The sequence below is a fragment of the Erinaceus europaeus genome, chromosome 7, assembly GCF_950295315.1.
Source record: "Erinaceus europaeus chromosome 7, mEriEur2.1, whole genome shotgun sequence".
Classification (NCBI taxonomy): Eukaryota; Metazoa; Chordata; class Mammalia; order Eulipotyphla; family Erinaceidae; genus Erinaceus; species Erinaceus europaeus.
The window spans coordinates 121,827,159-121,847,285 of NC_080168.1; the positions used below are offsets into that span (position 1 = coordinate 121,827,159).

At 45.2% G+C, this 20,127-nt stretch overlaps 1 long non-coding RNA gene across 1 annotated transcript in view; it reads right to left on the minus strand.

The window, feature by feature from the left end:
• The window catches only part of LOC132539329 (uncharacterized), a 30,115-nt gene extending 13,507 nt beyond the window's left edge, over nucleotides 1–16,608 (minus strand). Inside the window, exons 1-2 of the long non-coding RNA XR_009550578.1 lie at nucleotides 16,471–16,608; nucleotides 12,141–12,254 (exon numbers count right to left, since the gene is read on the minus strand). This is a non-coding gene — a long non-coding RNA (uncharacterized LOC132539329). The remainder of the gene's footprint in view (nucleotides 1–12,140; nucleotides 12,255–16,470) is intronic.
• Between the last annotated feature and the right edge of the window lie 3,519 nt (nucleotides 16,609–20,127).

Sequence of the window (20,127 nt, forward strand, 5' to 3'; positions counted from 1 at the left end):
TTGTTATCATTGCTGTTGTTGTTGTTGTTGGATAGGACAGAGAAATTGAGAGAGATGGGGAGACTGAGAGGGGGGATAGAAAGATAGACACCTGCAGACCTGCTTCACCGCCTGTGAAGCAACCCTCCTGCAGGTGGGGAGTCGGGGGCTTGAACCGGGATCCTCCTGATGGTCCTTGCGTTTTGTGCCATGTGCGCTTAACCCGCTGCTCTACCGCCCGACCCCCCACTTTTTTTTTTTTAACCAGGGCACTGTTCAACTCTGGTTTATGGTGGTGTGGAAGATTGAACCTGGGACTTCAGAAGAGCCTCGGGCATGAGAGTTTCTTTGCATAACCTTTATGCTATCTACCCCTACCCTGTCATCACTTTTTTTTAACTTAAACTCTTGCTTGATGCATTCTTTATTTTTATTATTTATTTATTTATTTAATATTTTTTATTTATAAAAAGGAAACATTAACTAAACCATAGGATAAAAGGGGTACAACTCCACACAATTCCCACCACCAGATCTCTGTATCCCATCCCCTCCCCTGATAGCTTTCCTATTCTTTAACCCTCTGGAAGTATGGACCCAAGGTCATTGTCAGATGCAGAAGGTGGAAGGTCTGGCTTCTGTAATTGCTTCCCCGCTGAACATGGACATTGACAGGTTGATCCATACTCCCAGCCTCTGTCTTTCCCTAGTAAGGTGGGTCTCTGGGGAAGTGGAGCTCCAGGACACACTGGTGGGTTTGTCTGTCCAGGGCAGTCTGGTTGGCATCATGCTATGGAACCTGAAAGAGAGTTAACATATAAAGCCAAACAAATTGTTGACCAATCATGAACCTAAAGGCTAGAATAGTGCAATTGAAGAGTTGGGGGTCCTCCATTTTGTAGATAGCTAGTAGGCATATTTTAGTTATATTCCAAAGGGCCCATGGCTATACTAGCTTTTTTCTTCTTCTTCTTCTTCTTCTTCTTCTTCTACTTCTTCTTCTTCTTCTTCTTCTTCTTCTTCTTCTTCTTCTTCTTCTTCTTCTTCTTCTTCTTCTTCTTCTTCTTCTTCTTTTTCTTTTTTCCCCTGAACCTGACATCTGATATGCAGGTGGATCCAAGTTATTGTCTGGGGAGATGCTGTCATGGTTGGAAAAGGACCAGAAAGCTGGATCATGGAAGAGTGTAGCTCCCTAAAATGGGAAAAGTGTATAAATATTGTTGACTGTAAACCCCATTGATCTGATTTGGTCTGGGGCCCATATTCAGCTTAGGAGCTTATGTGACCTCTGCATCCCTATAGATCTGAGCTCACATTCTGTGGTCATGAGTAGAAACATTCTAAGCTGCCCCAATATCAGGACCCATCTTCCTCAAGTGTAGCATAGAGTTGTCCATCCTCCCTTCAGAGGAAGAAACACTCTACCATTGTTGTTCCAAGTTGAGAGCAAGGTCCTATGGGGGCCCAGAAAGGGGTCTATTGTGTTGTTCCTGATAGAAATGACCAGTAACAATGGAGAGAGGGATTTATTTGAGGTCTAGGTCCATCATGTCTCTTTGGGAATCTCAGGACTCACTGAATAGGGCCCCAGCTATAATCATGTTTATACTAGTCTCTTCTGATAAGCTTTGTTTTCACAATTTCCACAATTATAATTAGGAATATTTCTCTCAAGGGCATTCCATCCTGTATAAGTACCACACGCTAACCAATTGCACCACTGCAGCTCCAACATTCCATCCTAAACAGTTCTTTAAGATGTTTCTACATAAGGGTATTGCTATACAAACACAGCATTTCTAATTTTTAATTACCTTTTTTTATTTATCAGATAGAGACAGCTAGAAATCAAGAGGGTTGGGGGTAACAGAGAAAGAAAGAGACAGAGAGACACCAACAGCCCTGCTCAAGGACCCACTCAAGGATCCAAGTTCGAGCCCCTGGCTCCCCACCTGCAAGGGGAACATTTCCTGAGCAGTGAAGCCAGTCTGCAGGTGTCTGTCTTTCTCTCTCTCTGACTCCCCCTTTCTCTGTCCTATCTAATGCAAAAGTGGAAAACATGGCTGCCAGGAGCAGTGGATTCATAATGCTGGCACCAAGTTCTAGTAATGGCCCTAGAGGCAAAAAAAAAAAAAAAAGACTTTCATGCCTGAGGCTCGGAGGTCCCCAGTCCCATCATAATAAGCAAGGGCTGAGCAGTGCTCTAGAAGGATTTCCCTCTCTCCACGCACGTGTCTTTCCACCTGTACCTCTCTCTCATTAAGATAAAACAAATGAGATTTTTCAAAAGATGACTTAGGACTTCTCTGTAAGAGGATGTCACTCTTGACATCCTTTCCATTGATGAAACTCTTTGCCCAGCAAGGACTTTCTGTCTTACAAAAACAGTTACACAATCTGTGTATCAAATAACACCAGTAACACTATTATGTGTGATCAAGAGTTCTTTACATTGTCTTGATGAATGAATCCTCCCAGTCATTCAGCCAACTTAAGCATGGAAACATAGATATATATATATATATATATATTTTTTTTTTTGCCTCCAGGGTCATTGCTGAGGCTCAGTATCTGCACCACAGAATCCACTGCTCCTGGAGGCCATTTTCCCCATTTTGTTGTCCTTGTTGTTGTTATAGCTATTGTTGGATAGGACAGAGAGACATGGAGAGAGGAGGGGAAGACAGAGAAGGGGGAGAGAAAGACACCTGCAGATCTGTTTTACAAAATGACCCCCCTATAGGTGGGGAGCCAGGGGCTTGAACCAGGATCCTTATGTTGGTCCTGGTGGTTCGCGCCAGGTAAACTTAACCCACTTAGCTAGCACCCAGCCTCCAGAAAAATAGATCTTTTAACTGGCAGTGATTCTCCTTAGTGAAATAAGTAAGGCAGCAGTGGGTGACTACTGGATGATTTTATTCACGTGAAATCATTTAGCAGTTCAAAATTTAGAGAATTTTGAAACACACGAACTTGAAAAATTTGTGTATATCTATTTTTAATATAGTTAACCCATATTTGTGACTTTGAGAGAGCAACGGTGGCTGCTGTTAGTGGGGATGGGGGTAGGGTAAGGTATACAGAACTTTGGTGGTGGGAGTGGTGTGGAATTATACCCCTATTACCCTATAATCTTGTAAAATGCTATTAAGTCACGAATAGAACATAAAATAATAATAATAGATCTTTTAGAATTATAAGTGTTTAAAAAATCACTATAGTAAATGACTTTTGATCCCTGTAATCAATGTGTTATTTTAAATAAACAAACCAAAAAGTACATATTCTATGTCTGGTTTTGTTTGTCTTCACTAGAACATTGCTCAGCTCTGGCTTAAGGTAGTGCTGGGGATTGAACCTGGGAATCTCAGAGCCTCTGGCCTTTTGCATAAACATTATGCTATCTCCCCAGCCCTTCTTTGGTTTACTTTTTTAGTGCACCAATGATATCTAATTTCTCACAGGTCTCCTGACAGACTGAATGGTCTAAGACACTCTCATTCACATGTCTGAGGCGTCTGTCAGAACAGCTGAGACATCTGTTATTTCTTTCCAAGTGATTCTTTCTTCTCCAAGATGTTAGTTTAGGCTTGACCAGAGTTCTGTTTCTCAGTTCCAACAATACAAGAGACACATATAAATACTTCTTAAATATATGTTCTGTCATTTTTGTGTTTGTGTGTTTGTTTGTTTTTGAAAATGTCCTGTCAGGCAAAATAAGTCACCTGATTAAATTCAACTATGAGAAGCAGAGAATGAAAGTCCTATGTGCTGAGGGAGATGTACACATCACATCACAAATGGAGGCTTCTAAAGGTGTGGGAGGAACCATCACCACCATCTTTGCCATCCCTCTACTTCCTCCCCCACTGTGGTCACAGCAAGAGCTATGGTGGGCTATCTCTGTGTAGCCCAGCCACACTGCTGACCTGCAGTGTGGTAAGCAAGTGAACGACGGCTCTAAGGACATCAGACTTCTATTGCAGAAGCTAACTGGAACAACTTCTGAAGCTATATGGTGAGGAAGGGCCTCAGCTTGTATTTTTTCTTTCAGTGTCCTTTCCAAAACTCATTCTGTTCTTCATGTCCAAATCTCTTCAAGTGACTTATAGGCATCATGATACGTGTCCCCGTACCATCTTTCTGTTTTTAATGACATGTGAATTTTTTTATTTTTTAAAATACATTGGGGGGGGTGATGTGGTAGCATAGTGGGTTAAGCACACGTGGCACCGAAGCCCCCGGCTCCCCACCTACAGGGGAGTCGCCTCACAAGTGGTGAAGCAGGTCTGCAAGTGTCTGTCTTTCTCTCCCTCCTCTGTCTGCCCCATCTCTCTTTATTTCTCTCTGTCCTATCCAACAACAACAGCAATAACAACAACAATAACAACAACACAACAATAAACAACAAGGGCAACAAAAGGGAAAAAATGGCCTCCAGGAGCAGTGGATTTGGAGTGCAGGCACCAAGCCCCAGCAGTGACCCTCAAGGCCAAAAATATATATATTTGAATTGAATAGAGACAGAGAGAAACTGAGAGGGGAGGAGGAGGCAGAGAGGAACACAGAGCGAGTCACACCTGCTGCCCTGCTTCACCACTTGTGAAGCTTTTCCCCTGCAGGTGGGGACGAGGGGCTTGAATCTGGGTCCTTGAACAGTGTAATGTGTGAGCTTAATCCCCCACCCCTCAAGTATTTACTAGGCAGGATAGAGAAAAGAAAAGTGTTCACACAGGAAAGTCAAGTAAAAATTAGAAAAGATACCCCCCCCCCAAACACACCCACTTCCCAATAGACAGGAAGAAAATTTGCTAAGGTTACCACAAAAAACAAAACATGGGAGTCGGGCGGTAGCAAAGTGGGTTAAGCACAGGTGACACAAAGCACAAGGACCAGAGTTACAGGGCTAGCGTAAGAGTGTTTCTTCCTGGGCACGTGTTCTCTGGGTTGGAGAGAACTGAACCAGAGCCAACCTGGGCTGCTGCATACTCAGCAACGTGGGAGAAAAACCAGGAACTTGTGGCTGAGTGGGAACGCAATGTGTCTTTATTGATCAGAGACAATGCTTTTATATATTTAGAGCCAGAAGTGGCAGGTCAGATAAGGAAATGGCTAGGAAAGGGGGTGGAGAAAAGGAAAGAGTGGGAAGGTAGAAAGCTTCCATAGCAATGGTTGCTAGGGTTTTAACTGGCGGGATTAATGTACTCTACAGGCAGGGCGGGTCTAGAGATAGAAAGAAGATAGATCAGGCAAAACAGTGATTATGTAAATATGCCATAGTGTCAGCAATGGAGGACAGAGCAGAGGGGCTGCCTGACACAGAGTAAGGATCCTGGTTCGAGCCCCCAGCTCCCCACCTTCAGAGGAGTCAATTCACAGACAGTGAAGCAGGTCTGCTGCAGGTGTCTGTCTTTCTCTCTCCCTCTCTGTCATCCCCGCCTCTCTCCAGTTCTCTCTGTCCTATCCAACGACAACGACATCAATAACAACAACAATAAGAACTACAATAAAAAACAACAAGGGCAACAAAAGGAAATAAATAAATATTTTTTAAAAACTCAAAACATGTGTCCAGTTTAGAAATAGGGGAAGTAGGGGAAGGGTCCAAGTGGTGGTGCACCTGATTAAACACACACATTGTAATGCACTAGGACCCAGGTTCAAGCCCCTGGTCCCCACCTGCAGGGGGGAAAGCTTCATGAGTGGTGAAACAATGCTGCAGGTGTCTCTCTGTCTCTCTTCCACACTATATCTCCCTCATCTCACAATTTCTCTCTATCTCTATTCAAAATAAATAAAGATTTTAAGGGGAAAAAGTGTGGTAGAAGAGGACCGTGTTTGCTTTGTTAGTTGTTAGGGTTTCTTGGTTTTGCTTTCTTACTGCTGAACTCTGACTTGTAGAGATGCTAGGGATTGAGCCTGAAACCTTTAGTGCCTCAGACACAAAAGTCTTTCTGATAATCACTACAGTCTCTCTCCAGAGCCCAGATTCAAGGCCCCTGGTCCCCACCTGCAAGGGGAAAGATTCACGAGTGGTGAAGCAGGGCTGCAGCTGTCTCTCTGTCTCTCTCCCTCTCTACCTCCCCCTCCCCTCTTAATTTCTCTCTGTCTCTATCCAATAATAAAATTAAATTAAAGGGAAGTCTGGTTAAGCGCAGGTGGCACAAAGCGCAAGGACTGGCGTTAAGAATCCCTGTTCAAGCCCCCGGCTCCCTACCTGCAAGGGAGTCACTTCACAGGCAGTGAAGCAGGTCTGCAGGTGTCTGTCTTTCTCCCTCTCTCTCTGTCTTCCCCTCCTCTCTCCATTTTTCTCTGTCCTATCCAACAACAATGACAACAATAATAACTACAACAATAAAACAACAAGGGCAACAAAAGGGAATAAATAAATAAATATTAAAAAATTAAATCAAAATCAAAAGTTGATCAAAAGGAACCTGTTGCAGATGTAGTTCAGTAACTGAGAATGTTGGGCAGGTGAATTCTTAATTTCCTCACCTCTACAATGAAGGCAAAAAAAAAAATCGCAAGTAATTTGTTTATTGCGAGATGATGCAAAGCACAAGCTTAGGTCGTGCCTGGTACCAGGGAACCCTCTGCAAATAAGATTTTACATTGCTAGCCAGAACTTAAGGCACATCTGTTAATTCAGTCCATAATGTCATAAAACACACAGGCCCGGGGTGTCAGGCAGTAGCGCAGCGGGTTAAGCTCAAGGACCAGCGTAAGGATCCCAGTTCGAGCCCTGGTTTCCCACCTGCAGGGGAGTCGCTTCACAGGCAGTGAAGCAGGTCAGCAGGTGTCTGTCTTTCTCTCCCCCTCTCTGTCTTCCCCTCCTCTCTCCATTTCTCTCTGTCCTATCCAACAATGATGATAACAATAATAATAACTACAACAATAAAGCAACAAAAGGGAATAAATAAAAAAATAAATATAAAAAAATTTAAAAAAAAAAACACAGGTCCAGCAGAAGGTTTCAAAGAGGAATCTTTCTGAATTGCCTCAACACCACCCCCATGGCCTGAACCCTATCTTTGCCTGCTTGTCTGGAGACAAAGCAGAAGTGGTGTGTCCTAAATGACCAGAACGTTCTGGATTCACGGCTCTCCCTGCCCAAGCTGTTTTTGCTTCCCATTTTTAAAACCTCTGACTTTCAAAACTAAGAAAAACAAAGGGCTTCAGGCTCTGGGTTTCAGGTACAGAAAGAAAGCAGATTGTATAGACAGTGACTTCTCTGATTTGTGGAGGGTCTCCTGGCCCCAGCTCCCCAGACTAAAGAATGTCTTCCAGGCATCTGTTTGAAACAGGATACTTGATTTAACCGGAAAATCTAGTCTTTCCATCCCTAACCCACCACCTACCTACCCCCCTCGTGCACCGGTAGCAAAGGAACAGATACTTCAATGTATCTGATTGATACTTCAATGTCTGAAGTATCAAAATGTTTTTTGTTCTCCACCTTAAATATATATATGTATATTCATATACATATATAATATATTAAGAAGTTAAGAAGTAACTGAGGGCATGTTTAGCAGGTATATTCTGTTATTCAGTAATTCAGGGTCTCTCCTATAATTGCTAAGGATAATTTAAAAAGAAAAACAAAAGCAATAACAGTGTGTGTGTGTGTGTGTGTGTGTGTGTGTGTGTCTAAGCCTCTAGACCCAAAAACAGAATTTTTTTTTCCTCCAGGGTTATTGCTGGGGCTCGGTGCCTGCACTATGAATCCACTGCTCCTGGTGGCCATTTTTCAAATTTTGTTGCCCTTGTTGTTGGTGTTATTGTTATTGTTGCCATAGATATTGTTGTTGTTGAATAAGACAGAGAGAAATCCAGGGAGGAGGAGAGACAGAGAGGGGGAGAGAAAGACAGACACCTGCAGACCTGCTTTACCACCTGTGAAGCAATCCCCCAGAAGGTGGGGAACCCGGGACTCGAACTGGGATCCTTGTGCTTCGTGCCATGTGCGCTTAATCCACTGCACTACTGCCAGACCCCCTAAAAAAGGAATTCTTTTTTTTTAATTTTATTTATTTATTCCCTTTTGTTGCCCTTGTTGTTTTATTGTTGTAGTTATTATTGTTGTCATTGTTGGATAGGACAGAGAGAAATGGAGAGAGGAGGGGAAGACAGAGAGGAGGAGAGAAAGACAGACACCTGCAGACCTGCTTCACCGCCTGTGAAGCGACTCCCCTGCAGGTGGGGAGCCGGGGTTCGAACCGGGATCCTTATGCCGGTTCTTGTGCTTTGCGCCACCTGCGCTTAACCCGCTGCGCTACATCCCGACTCCCAAAAAAGGAATTCTTACAGAGACAAGATCAGGAGGACAAATATCTGCCCTGCTCCACCCCCAACCAAATACAGTTATGAAAAGAAATGAACAACTGGGTACAAAGGAATCGCTTTCATTCTCCTGCTTTGACAACTCCACATTTATCCCGCTTCTGTTGCCCTTGTTGTCTTAGTTATTATTGTTGTTGATGTAGTTGTTGGATAGGAAAGAGAGAAATGGAGAGAGGAGGGGAAGACAGAGAGGGGGAGAGAAAGACAGACACCTGCAGACCTGCTTCACCGCCTGTGAAGCGAGTTCCCTCCAGGTGGGGAGCTGTAGGCTCAAACCGGGATCCTTAGGTCTTTGCGCTTTGTGCCACCTGCGCTTAACCTGCTGCGCTACCGCTGGACTCCCTAACTCCACCTTCTTAGTCATAGGGAAGCCAGGGTCTAAGGCTGGACTCTTACACTTCCCGGCATTCTACACTGAAACATGGCAGCCAAAGAGAGTCCTCCCCTGACCCTGCACTCTCACCCCTTCCTCTAGCTTCCAGTTCCCTCTAGACCTCAGCAGTCTCCAAGACACAAATGAGGACGCTGGTCAGATGGGAGGCTCGACATTAGAGCACATGCCTTGTGTCCATGTGGCCCTGGGTCTAGGCCCTGCCGCTCACACTACGTAATTGAGTGGTGGTCTCGCCTCTATCTCGCTGAGAAAAACAGATGAGGCTAAACCATCCGATCAGCAGCTCAGACCCTTCCTGATAGCTGACCTTGGCCTCCTTGCACACTCAGAAGTCAGAAGCAGAAACAGCTGCTCCCTCGGACTGGCCTCAGGCAGACAGAGTTTAAGGAACTGGGCATTCAGAAAGGGGTCTTCCTGTGGACTCTCTGAATCCTTGCCCAGCATGTCCCAGGACAGCGTTCACCTGAGAGTGGGGTCTCAGCACAGGGGCACCCCTTGCCTTGGTCTTAAGAGCAATGCCAAATCAACCACAGCCCGAACTGAGCCCCAAGCAGCTGATCCATAAAAGAGAGCAAGTCTCTCTAACTGTGACATCATCTCCACAGACAATAACTTGGGTTCACCTGCATGTCAGCTCTCAGACTTGGGCAAAAATTAGTTAAGTTATGGGCCCCTTGGAATAGACCTAAAATAGACCTACTTGCTTTTTCCAAAATGGAGACACACACCCCCCCCCCCATCTTCATCTGCAATATTCTTGCCTTTAGGTTCATGATTAGTCAACAATTTGCTCTGCTTTCTAGCTTAACTCTTTTTTCAGCCACCAGGTTCCAGATGCTACCATGATACCAACCTGACTTCCCTGGACAGACAACCCCACCAATGTATCCTGGAGCCCCACTTCCCCAGAGCCCTGCCCCACTAGAGAAAGAGAGAGACAGGCTGGGAATATGAATTGACCTGTCAATGCCCATGTTCAGCAGAGAAGCAATTACAGAAGCCAGACCTTCCACCTTCTACACTCCATAATGATCCTGGGTCCATACTCCCAGAGGGATAAAGAATAGGAAAGCTTTTGGGGGCAGAGGGGATAGGATAGGAAGTTCTAGTGATGGGAATTGTGTGGAATTATACCACTCTTATCCTATAGTGTTTTCAATAGCTCCATTTGATAAATTTAAAAAAATAAATAAAAAGAGAAAGAGCAAGTCTCACACCTTCCCTGAAGACATATGGCCACCATCAAATCCCCTGCACTTCCAGTTTCTGGGTGACAGCTCCCATGCCACAGCCTTTGCCATAAATCACAAACAAATGTCACACAGCCAGCTTCTTGCTAATGCCTCATTGCTGACATTTTTCTTGGTCTGAAACGGAAGCCCCAAGTTTCTCATTTTCTCCAAATTCAGAAAGTTTGTCTTCTCATGACATTTTCTCTAACTCCAAGGTGATTCTACTCATTTATCTGTCTCCTCAAGGGGGACACCCACACACACACACACACTACATGGACAACAATCTTAAAGTTATTACTTATCCCTCACTTCCCCTAAGAAATCAGGATACTAATATCCAGTTCATTTTTTAAAATGAATACTTACTCCTATCCAGTGTCGCCTCTATTTTTCTGGGCCCTGAGTATTTTTTTTTTTTGTATTAGTAGTATTCTGCTTTCTTTTCTCTTTAAATGATAGGGCAAAGAAAAATTGAAAGAGAAAAGAGAGAGAAAAAGTAACACCAGCAGCCCAGTTTCACCACTAGTGAAGGTTTTCCCCATGGAGACGAGGACCCAGGGCTTGAACCATGGCACTATGTGCTCTCAGCCTGGTGTGCCACTATCCAGCCCAGTATTCTGCTTTGAGAGCATACCTACCAGTAGCCTAAAAAAAAAAAAAACTGGAATCAAGTAAACTCAAGCTCCCCCCAATTATCATTCTTCTGGGGAGCTAGAGGGGTCTGTCCTGTGCACATGAGACTGTCTGTAGCGCCTTCCCCAATGGTTGTCTCTTTCTCCCCTACTCTCCACTTGCATCCTCCCTTCCACTCGAGTGAAGTAGCTCGCCCCTCTTTTGTCCATTTCTCTCACATGTGCCTCCCCGTGACCCTCTCTGTTCTTATAATGAGTGTCATTTTCCCAGCCAGGATCTGTTAAAAGCCCTTCTGAGCAACCATGTGAATTGTCACCAGCATAAAGCAGAGGGACAAAGCTGTCACTCAGGCAGCAGGCTTATTCTCTTCTGACTGTCTATCTCCTGTGCCTGAGAGGAGGCTGGGTCTAGAGAGAGTAGAGGTGAAAAACAGGGTCGGTGTGTGCCGTGGGCCATGCGGTTGGTTTGCTGTTCCATGGCCACCTTCCTCAAATTCCAGGTGTTAGCTTTGAACTCTTTTTTTTTTAAGGGTAAGCTCTAAGGGGAATATGAAGCATTTGAAAGAGCAGGAGAGAACTGTGTACCCCATCTATCACCCTATATTGCCACCCCCCCATTCACATAAATTATTGGGTTGTTGGAAAAGTTACGATCCATTTTTGTGTAGAAAAACATAAAGAAATGAATCATGAAGGGGCTGGGCAGTGGTGTACTTGGTTAAGCGCATATAGTACTTAGCACAAGGACCAGGACTGGTGCAAGGATCCAGGTTTGAGCCCCCAGCTCCCCCTACCTGCAGGGGGGGTCACTTCACAAGCAATGAAGCAGGTCTGCAGGTGTCTATCTTTCTCTCTCCTTCTCTGTATTTCCCTCCTCTCTTAATTTCTCTCTGTCCTATCCAATAAAATGGAAAAACTGGCTTCCAGGAGCAGTGAATTCATAGTGCTGGCACCAAGCTCCATCAATAACCCTGGAGGCAAAAAGAAAGAATCATGAGTTTTCTGACAGCCCTATATGTGGGATACCCAGTGAATACAAAACGCCTGTGTGTCTACATTCTGGGGGGAGTTCAGAGGAACTGAGAACCAGTGAGGTTCTGTTTGTTTTTTAAATGTGTACATTTATTTATTATCGGATAGAGAAAGAGAGAAATTGAGGGGGGAGGGAGACATAGACAGGGAGAGAGACACCCGCAGCCCTGCTTCACCACTGGTGAAGCTTTCCCCTGCAGGTGGGGACCAGGGGCTTAATCTGTGTCCTTATGCATTATAATGTGTGAGCGTAAGCAGATGTGCCAACACCTGTTTAATTAGAGGCTGCTGACCATAAAGAGGGAATCAGGTTTTACATTGCCAAACCCCCACACACACCCCAGCCCAGAACAGAACTTGCTCCAAATACAGATGGAAGGCAGAACAAGTCTAAGAAGCCCAAACAAGCAAAGAACTCGATTCTATCACTTATAATTGCTAAGCACTTCCCTAATGAGTCAGTCACTTAACCCTGAAAATGATAACATGGGAAAAAAAAGGGAAAAAGATAAGACAACTTACCTGTTCTTTGTAGTCTGCCTTACTCCTCTGCAGGCAAAAGGTAAAGTGTTGGCAGATGGCACCAATCAGAAAATCAGAACAACCGGGTTGCTTTGGGGTAGCATTTTGTCTGGTCTGACAGGAAAATAAATACGTGTGGATGAGCTACAAAATGAGTGTAATGTTGACGATTGCACGTGCAATACTAAATACTATTACTACGACACTGTAATGAACATGGCAAAATACTACTACACTGGCCTTTTTTTTTTCCCTCCAGGGTTATTGCTGGGGCTCGGTGCCTGCACTACGAATCCACTGCTCCTGGAGGCCATTTTCCTCATTTTGTCGTCCTTGTTGTAGTTGTTATTATTGTTGTTATTGTTGTCATAGCTGTTGTTGTTATTGGATAGGACAGAGAGAAATGGAGAGAAGAGGGGAAGACAGAAAGGAGGAGAGAAAGATGGACACTTACAGACCTGCTTCACCGCCTGTGAAGTGACTCCTCTGCAGGTGGGGAGCCAGGGACTTGAACCAGGATCCTTATGCCGGCCATTGCGCCCAGCTCCCTACACTGACCTTTAACATTGATATTACACAACATCAAAATGAGTGGCAAAGTGAATGCTAAGGGCTGAAGGTACAAATGCCTGTTTCCTTTGACCTGCACTCAGTGACAAGTTTTGAACAGTGTGCAAGAGAGAAGCCGCAGAGGGGAGGAGGAGGAGGTTGTAAATTTGACTGCCTTTCACGCTTCCCATTCTCCCTGCTCTTTGTACACGTGGTCCCGACATTTTCTGTTTGGATTGGGCCCTAGGAGTTATGGAGCCACCTCTGGTGGATAATAAAAAAGAGATTGTGTCAGGGCAGACATTGGGCAAGAAAGGGTCAGAGTTCGGTCACAACCCAGCAGGAAGCAGACACATTGGCTAAATGACCTTTCTTTCACACACCAGAGGTTTAGACTCAACCACCTCCCATGCTGTCCTAAATCATTCCAAACGAATGTCACGATTTTCCCAGTGGCTCTAGCCCACCCATACCTCCCTGCCCACTTCTCTAACCTCACTGACTTGCACTTCCAGCTCAGCCACGGGGTCCTACTTTCCTTCTGCCACTCCAGGGACTTCACACGTCTTCATCTTCCTCTGCCCAGATACCCGGAAGACCCACAACTTCAAGTCCTCAAGCACATCACGGAATGTCTCTAGACCAGAGAAGCCTTGTCCACAGTACAGAAACTCACACAATTTCACTCACCTTGCTCCGTTTTCTTCCCTAGCACTTTCTACCACCAGACCTCACATCAAAGTCTTTGCTTCTTTGCATAAAATGTTGTTCTCCTCCACAGGAGTGTAAGCTCAAACTGAAGTAGGATGAAGATGCATGGAGATGAATGAATCAAATGCTTCCTGGGTAGCAGTGCACCAGGTTAAGTACACACAACACAGTGAGCAAAGACTCAGGTTTGAACCCCCGGCCCCCACCTGCAGGGAGAAGGTTTCATGAGTGGTGAAGCAGAGCTGCAGGTGTCTCTCTTCCTCACTATCTCCTCTTTCCCTCTCAATTTCTATATTCAATTATTATAAAGATATTTAAAATATTTTAATTTTTTATCTTTTTTATCATTATTTATTTATTGGATAGAGACAGCCAGAAATCGAGAGGGTAGGGGGAGATAGAGAGGGAGAGAGATAGACACCTGAAGCCCTGTTTCACCACTCACAAAGCTTTCCCCCTGCAGGTGGGGACCTGGAGCTTGAACCTGGGTCCTTGTGCACTGTAACATGTGTGCTCAACCAGGCCTGCCACCACCCAGCCCCAATTTAAAAAAAAAAAATTAAGCTTATTTAATAGGAAGCCAAAAAACTAGATGAGCTTTCATTATCTTTATTTATTTATTGGGTAGAGAAATCAAGAAGGAAGGGGATGATAGAGAGGGAGAGAGGCAAAGAGACACCAGCAGCCCTGCTTCACCATTCGCAAAGCTTCCCCCCATAGGCGGGGACCAGGGGCTTGCGCGTTACAAGTACGCTCAACCAGGCGAGCCACCACCTGATCCCTGGGCGAGCTTTCACCCTACCAGCCAGTCTCTCCCTTGAATTCACAATGAAGCCTGATGTCCAAAGTTGGGGAGTATTCTGTTTAGGGAAAACCACCCAGTGAGGGTGCCTGGCTGGGAGCCTGGGGCTGGGAGAGGGGAAATGGACTCTGGCATTAATGAGCCGGACAGTCGGAAACAATAGCGGCAGCTAACTCAAGCTTCAAGTACCCCAGCGAGAAGATGGGTGTGATTGATGAACACCCACCCTTCTTGTTTTGTAGCTTTTTTCTTATTTTCTGTCATGTTAAATGAGATGTCTTCTCCTTTTCCTTCTCCTTCTCCCTCTTCTCCCTCTCCCTCTTCTTGCAAGGCTAAAATGTGATAGAAATCTTAGCAAATTCCATGTGCCCTGCTAATTAAAGAAGCAATAAGGGCAGAGGTAGATAGCATAATGGTTATGCAAAGAAACTCTCATGCCTGAGGCTCTGGAGTCTCGGGTTCAATCCCCCACACTATCATAAACCTGAGCTGAGCAGGTGTCTGATTAAAAAAAAAGAAAGAAAGAAAGAAAGAAAGTGATGAGCGGACCGGGCAGTGATGTACCAGGCTAAGCACGCACATTACTGTGCACTAAGACCCGAATTCAAGCCCCCATTCCCCACCTTCAGGGGGAAGCTTCACAAGTAGTAAAGCAGGTCTTCAGGCATCTCTCTGCCCACGACCGTGTGTGTGTGTGTGTGTGTGTGTGTGTGTGTGTGTGTGTGTGTGTGTGTGTGTGTGTGTGTCTTCCCCTCCCTCTCAATTTCTCTCGGTCCCATCAAGAAAAAAAAAAAAAAGGCCACCAGGAGCGCTGGGTTTGAGGCAGGCCTTGAACCCCTGCCATAACCCTGGGGCTGAAAAAGCGCTAACAGGAAAGGGGCCTGGTGGAGGGGCTCAGGGGCTCAGGGAGCAGTTTACTGAGCTGGGTATTTAGAGCGAATGGAATGAAAGAAGCCGTGCAGGACAGCAGATGTGGGGGGGTCTTGGTTGTCTTCCACAGGGTGACCCCATACATCTTCAGGCTGACATGAATGTGAGAGGCCAATTAGAACTAGCCTTGCACATAGCAACCACATTCCTGGACTTCCGAGAAGAGCCATATAAGGGAGAAGCAGACAGAGCAGACAGGAGGAGAGGAATGGAGGCAAAAGCTTCTGTGTGTGGGGTGGAGGGGGGGTGGTGGACATTTTCACATTCCCCTGCATAAAGGGTAAGATATTTTAATAAATCCTGTGACTGAGAAAAGATGGAAATCAAAAATAGGAACCCAAGTTGGCAAGTCACCTTCTTTCTCACTGTTTTGAGCCGCGTGCGTGCGTGCGTGCGTGCGTGCGTGCGTGCGTGTGTGTGTGTGTGTGTGTGTGTGTGTGTGTGTGTGTGTGCGCGCGCGCATGCGCAGAGGAGTGAGGTGTGTTTGGTTAGTTTTTCATTTTGTTTGGTTTAGTTGATTTGTTGCCTACTTGCAGACCTCAGTCTTACTTATCCTGTTTAGTTGCTTTGTCTTAGGCTCCCTGAGTAGACTTTTCTTTCTTCCTTCTTTTCTTCTTCTTTTTTTTTTTTGTTTTGCCTCCAGAGTGATTGCTGGGGCTCAGTGCCAGCACTGACAGCCATTTGTTTTTCCTTTTTATTGGACAGAACAGACAGAAATTGAGAGAGGAGAGGGAGAAAGAAAGACAACTGCAGTCCTGCTTCACCACTTGTAAAGCTTCCCCCCTGCCACCCCCACACGCCCTGCAGGTGGGGAGCAGGGCCTCGAACCCACATCCTTGCACTTAATACTATGTGCACCACTGCCTGGCCCCTTTAGTGGGCTTTTTGTTTCCTTCTGCTGCACACATTGGACAGACAGAACCATTCCCAGAACCGTTCTCCCAACTTAGTGACTTTGACACCAGGCAGAACTCCTCTCTGCAAGCCGCCCCCCCCCACACACACACACACCTCCTCGCCTCCGCTAGAGTGTATTTTTAAAAATTCATTTTCATGCTGACAATGGCCCTGCAAAGAGAGGGAGGCAAAGAAATAATATAACTGTGCACAACTCTTCCCTGGCAAACTGGAGCATTGTCTCAGGGTGTCCTCCAGTGTTGCCAGTGAAGCCTTGTGGTAATTCCGAGGTATTCAGATCACCTGGCATAGAACACTCTAAATTAAAAAAAAAAATGCTGTGACAAGTATCAAGAAAGGGAGGCAGAAGCGGCTGTCAAAAGTGGGCAGCCTGACAGCACTCCGAAGGGGGAAAGCCCCGCACACTATTTTTAAACCAACCTGTGTAACTTAGGAGAGAAGTCACCAGTTTCCTGCAAAAGCTTCTGAGGGCGGCTGGCGGACGCTTTCACAGTGCTGGGAATGGCAGCGCCGCCTACACGGGAAGCTAGGAGCCTTGACAGTCTGCCTTTGCACAGGGCCAAAGAAGAGAGAGGGAAAAAAACAAGAACTGAAAGTATGCAACTTCCGGATAATATGAAAGCAGTTTCTAGGAGAGCAACACACACACACACACACACACCAACTCTTCAATCACCCAGAAAGTAGCACAATGGATTAAGTGTTGGACTGGACCTTCCAACATTAAGTTATGAGTTCAAGACCCAGCATCACATGTGTCAGAGTGATGCTTTGGTTCTCTCTCTCTCTCTCTCTCTTCCCCTTTCCTTATCATTAAAATAAATATATCTAGAGCAAGTATGGCAGGGAGATAGCTTAATGGTTATGCAAAAAGACTCTCCTCTCTGAGGCTCTGAGGTCTCAGGTTCAATCCCTATTCCCCCCGCCAAAAAAAAGAAAGAAAGAAAGAACCTGTACTACCATCAGCCAGAGCTGAGCATTGTTCTGTTTTTTTTTTTAAGTAAATAATAAATACATCTAAAAAAACAAAACAAAACTCTTCATAAATTGGTGTGAGCGCCAGTGAGTGTTGGTTATAGGCTAGAGAGATGAGAGATGCAGGAGACGAGGCAGTGGCACACTCTGTTAAGTGCACAGAGTACTAAACTCAAAGACAAGCACAAGAATCCCAGTTCAAGCCCTTGGCTCCCCCACATTCAGGGGGTCACTTCACAAGCGGTGAAGCAGTTCTGCAGGTGTCCATCTTCCTCTCTTTTCCCCCTTTATCTCCCCCTCCTCTCTCAATTTCTCTCTGTCCTGTCCAATAAAAAGAAAAAGATGGCCACCAGGAGCAGTGGATTCATAGTGCCGGCACAGAGCCCCAGTGATAATCCGGGAGGCAAAATAGAAAAAGAGGTGAGAGATGGAGAGGCTGATTTTCAGTGAGAAGACAGAGTCCACATGTCAGTGTTTGCGTAGCAGAGCAATACTCCCACAGCTGGTCCTTGGAGAAACGATGACTCAGAGATTTCACTGAGAGTCAGACCCATGGATTTGGCCAAAGTTGTAGAATCCCATTCCCCACTCCTTAGTCAACTGTGCTGTGCAATCTTAGTTACGTAGCCCCTCTGAGCCTCAATCTTCCTCATACAGAGAATGGGACCCATGGCTTGGTATCTCCTTGACTTGCTGCTAAAGTTAATTAACCTAGACTATGTGGCTCTTAATTAAATGAGCATAAAGGCCACACCCTAAGCATCTGCCAGACCTTGAAGGTGTTGAAAGAGCATTTGATTTGAGGAGTCGGAAAGTATTTGTTTTCCCAGAAAACAGCACACTTAACTCTTCTTGGCCATCAAATAAATGGCCCAGCTGCCTTCTCTAGCTTCTGCTTAGGCCAAAGCCTGGTCTTGATTTAATAGCTTTCCCTACCCCAGCCCCACTCAGTCCCTCCTCCACCCCCACTCCTTCCTAATACTGTCCACAGACACACACACTTCCGGGGCCACAGTCAAGAGCAGAGGCCACGTCACTACCAGGCCCCAGGCAACTGACCCAGACTTGGGCCCCCCCAGAGGGCAATCATTTCAGTGAATGGAACCTCTTGTTATCAGTTCACGTCTACCAAAGTCGATTCCATGCAAACACATAGCGTCATTGTGGGCACCACTGTCATTTCTATAAGCAGGCATAGATAGGACTCACTGCTGGCAAAAAAAAAAATAATAATTAAATAAATAAATAAATAAAATAAAAGGAGCAGTTTAGGACGATTCTGATGTGTGAACATGGAGACACAGTCAGCAACTCCCAACCCCCACCTTCTCAGGAGCAGCAGTGTGCCCCACCTCCCTTTACCCCATGCTCTCTGCTTCTCTCTCCTGGGGGGGAGGGGTGATGGAGATGAGGAAGCCCCTAATTCCAATCTTACCATTTCTCATAGAGTTTAGGCTCCCTTCTCTACAGATACAGATAAATGATAACACAATCTCCTACCTAACCTATCAGTAGAGGTGGGAGGGAGAGGTATTAAAATAAAAGAATGAAAGCAAAGCCCTTAAAATATAGAGAACAGGAACTCAATAATTACCCCCTCCTATCTCACTGTGGCCCCTACTGGGACATGGTCTTCCTATTTTTAGGGCACAAAACTAGGGACTCTCCTTTACTTGACAGCAATGTATCAAAGAAAACAGAGAGAGATCAGGGGCCTGGTAGTGGTACACCTGATTGAGCGCATGTGTTACAATGCAGCACGGCCCCAGGTTCAAACCCCTGGTCCCTACCTGCAGGGGGAAAGCTTCGCAAATGGTGAAGCAGGGCTGCGGGTGTCTCTCTGGCTCTCTTCCTTTCTATCTTCCCCCACCCCTCCTAATTTCTCTCTGTCCCTGTCCAATAAAAAATAAATAAAATATATTTTAAAAAGAGGGGGTCGGGCGGTAGCGCAGCGAGTTAAGTGCACGTGGCACAAAGTGCAAGGACAGGTGTAAGGATCCCAGTTCGAGCCCCGGCTCCCCACCTGCAGAGTGATCGCTTCACAGGCCGTGAAGCAGGTCCGCAGGTGTCTCTCTTTGCCTCTCTCTGTCTTCCCCTCCTCTCTCCATTTCTCTCTGTCCTATCCAACAACAACGACATCAACGGCAACAATGATAGCCACAACAAAAGGGAAAAATAGAGCCTCCAGAAGCAGTGGATTCGTGGTGCAGGCACCAAGCCCCAGCAATAACCCTGGAGGCAAAAAAGAAAAAGAGAGAGAGAAAGAGAACAGAGAGATCTGAGGTTTAAAATATTCTCACACACACCCTATCTCTCCCCACCCCACCTTCTCTCTTCCTCTCATTTCCTACCCCACTCCCCCTCTCTCTCTATATATATATATACATATATATATAATTCTCTGTTGGATTTTTTAACTTTTTTTAATATTTTAATTGATTTATTAGATAGAGACAACGAGAAACCAAGAGGGTAGGGGAGAGAAAGGAGAGAGACAGAGAAACACCTGCAGCACTGTTTCACCACTGGAAAAGCTTCCCCCCTGCAGGTGGATACCAGGAACTTGAACCCGGATTCTTGCATATTGTTAACATGGGTACTTAACCAGGCACACCACCACCTAGACCCTTTAAAAAATTTTTTTTGATTATCTTTACATATCATAGATGTTTAAGATGAAGTGGAGCTATGCTCAGTCAAATGGGAAGCTGTTCTCTATAAATCAGAAAAATTGAAAAAAAAAACACTTGCAAAAAAAATGAATAGAATTTTATTGGTATAAAAATATAAAATTCTCCTAAGTTTATTTGTGTAAACATTTTCACACCCCAAATCTGCTTTGTCAAACTTGTGAGAACTGATCCTTGCTGTAAGGATTATAAGAACACTTAAAAAAAAAAATACTTGATAAGCTTGATGGTGGTATGAATTCTGCAAATTGAGCTTATCCACATTTATAATCATACAAACAAAAGTTTAAGAGCGCTACAATATTTTACTTATAAAATCGGAAAAATAGTTCCGATTTTAAGTAAGTAATTTGCAAATACTTACTGAGCAGCTTACCATCAGGCACTAGTCCAGGTGATGGGTTAACAAAAG